General features: G+C 56.5%; 1 pseudogene; it reads left to right on the plus strand.

Annotated features, from left to right (window-relative positions):
• The first annotated feature begins 407 nt into the window (after positions 1 to 407).
• On the plus strand, positions 408 to 2,503 carry LOC118361148 (piggyBac transposable element-derived protein 4-like; annotated as a pseudogene).
• Positions 2,504 to 2,867: the final 364 nt, after the last annotated feature.

The following is a 2,867-nucleotide window of genomic DNA, read 5'->3' on the forward strand; positions in this document are numbered from 1 at the left end:
AGCCAGCCACTACACAGGTCCAGACATGCCCAACTGTGTGATAGAGAGCAGCCAAGTGTTAGTTGTGCTCTGTGCTCTGTGCTCATGGGTCAGAGCGACCCAGGCCCTGTGCTTCCAGGGCTCCCGCTCTGTGCTCGTGGGTCAGAGCGACCCAGCCATCCACTGGCGAGGCATATGTCGTTGAGTGTAGAGAGTCTGAGAGTGTGGCGAGGTTGTGCGTGGCTCCCCGCTCTGTGCTCTGTGCTCGTGGGTCAGAGCCGAACGGCCGGCCGTAGAGAGGATACTAATATTGTCAGCGGCACACACACCCTCACACACACACACACACAAAGTGACCGGCGCCCCACCCGTGCCAAGTGCGCTCTTCCCCGCCGCTCAGTGGACCCGATCAGTGGACCTGAGTGGCCATGGCCGTGCGTTTTACGGCCGGGCAGGATCTAGAACAGATCTTGTCCAGCATGGACCAAGAAGACTACTCAGATTCCCAGGAGGAGGATGAAGAGGGAGAGGATTCGGAAGACGAAGACGGTGAGGAATACAACCCGAGTGCTGCGAGGTCGACGATGCTTCTTCTCCCTCTTCTAAGGAAGAGCCCGAGGAAGCCCCCGAGGACGAGCACGAGGACCAACACGAGGAAGACATCTCCTCATCCCCGGACCAAAGGGAGACGCCATTGCTGTCGAAAAATGGGAAAAAACGAATGGTCCCCCGTGGCCTACGGCTGTGGCCACCACCGCAGGGCCCTCGCGATCTGCTACGCCGGGCCGGACGAGACTCCGGGCCCCACAGCCTATGTCGCGACCCAGGCCCGCGACATCCCATCCTCCTTCCACCCGTTTGTGACACCGGCGATATAAAGGATGATTGTGAAAATGACGAACCTGCACGGGGCCAGAAAATACGGCGACGGCTGGCGACCCATGGACGCCACGGACCTGCGTGCCTACGTAGGGCTGCTGATCCTAGCGGGTGTCTACAGGTCCCGAGGTGAGGCCGCGGCAAGCCTGTGGGACCCTGGGAGTGGCAGGACCGTGTTCCGAGCCACCATGCCGCTCAAGGTCTTTCACAGGTATTCGAGGCTGCTGCGATTCGACGACCGCCAGTCGAGACCCGCCAGACTCGCCACGGACAAACTCGCAGCCATACGAGAGGTCTGGGACCTGTGGGAGGCGCGGCTGCCGGCCCTCTACAACCCGGGGCCTGACGTGACGGTGGACGAGCAACTGGTCCCGTTCAGAGGTACTGTGCGTGCGCGCGCGCGCGTGTGTGTGTGTGTGTGTGTGTGTGTGTGTGTGTGTGTGTGTGCGTGTGTGTGTATGTCAATAGAGAGGTAGTAGCTGTAGCAGCGGTACCAGCGGCTGTGGCAGCACTAGCAGCGTGTGTAACACAAAAGGGCGTTGGCCCCAATGAGACAGTAACGAGACTAATCTCTTCTCCCCTTTGCAAAAGGCCGCTGTCCTTTCCGTCAGTACATCCCCAGCAAGCCGGCGAAATAAGGAATGAAGTCGTGGGTGGCCTGCGACGCCAAGTCCAGCTACGCGGTGTACACCGGCAAGGCGGCCAGCGGAGGCCCCGTGAAGAACCAGGGGATGCGCGTCGTCCTCAATCTGACAACGCAACGAACGTCGCAACGTCACCTGTGACAACTTCTTCACCTCCTACGAACTGGGCCAGCGGCTCCTCGAGAGGAACCTCACCATGGTGGGCACGGTGAGAAAGGACAAGGCCGAGCTCCCCCCCGCACTGCTCGAGTCCAGGGGCAGACAGGTCCTGACCTCCAGGTTTGCCTTCACGCCCACCACCACTCTAATGTCCAACCTGACAAAGAAAAACAAGAACATGCTACTTTTGAGCACGCCGCACACAGAGGGCGACATTAGCAATCACGCGACAGGAAGCCGGCCATCATCCTAGACTACAACTGCAACAAGGGTGGCGTGGACAACCTAGACAAGGTGGTCGGCACCTACAGCTTCAGACAGATGACTGCCCGCTGGCCTCTGGTCGTCTTCCACAACATCCTCGACGTGTCCTCCTACAACGCCTTTGTCATATGGCAAGAGATCAAGCCTGACTGGATGCCTCGCAAGCGGAACAAGCGCAGGGTGTTCCTTGCGCAGCTGGGAAAGGCACTTGTGAAGCCGCTGATCCAAAGAAGGCAGCATCTCCCCCGCACCGAAGCAGCGTCAGCACTTGTCAAAGTCCTACAGAGTGCTACGGCGGCTCGTGATCAACAGCGCGAGGAGCCCGCTGCTGGCACGGCCGCTGCCCCGCTCGTTGCCCCGGCAACTGGGGCAAGTAAGAGAAAGAGGTGTCAGCTCTGCCCACCCAAGAAGGACTCTAAGACACACACGGTATGCTGCAGGTGTAAGATATACATCTGCAATGGCTGTTCACACGCATACTGTCACACTTGTGCACCTTGGGTCTTTAGCCAGGACGGGACAGGGTGACCCGGAGGACGCGGGGACTCAACACAATACGAGGACGACTGGAGGGTTAAAACAAATTAAATAAAAATGTGTGTGTGTGTGTTGAATTGTGCTTGGGAAATAAAGATGGACAAGGCAGTGGCAATATTTAATTCAATACAGAAATGTGTAGGCGGCTTACCCCATCAAGCAGCTCAACTTAAGTCATCCCCGGGGTAAGTTGAGCCAAGAGACCACTTTTTTAATGTTATTATTAAGTTGTTCTCAAAACTGTAATGTTTACATGAATTCTGATTGTACACAACAACCTGAAATATATGTAGATGTCAAATTCAACAATTACGTACTGAAAATGATCTTCCATGGTAGGTACCCAATAATTGAAATGGTAGAAGTGTATGAAAAATATTCCTGCACACCTAATTTGACCTCTGC

This window comes from Oncorhynchus keta, chromosome 28 (genome assembly GCF_023373465.1).
Source record: "Oncorhynchus keta strain PuntledgeMale-10-30-2019 chromosome 28, Oket_V2, whole genome shotgun sequence".
NCBI lineage: Eukaryota > Metazoa > Chordata > Actinopteri > Salmoniformes > Salmonidae > Oncorhynchus > Oncorhynchus keta.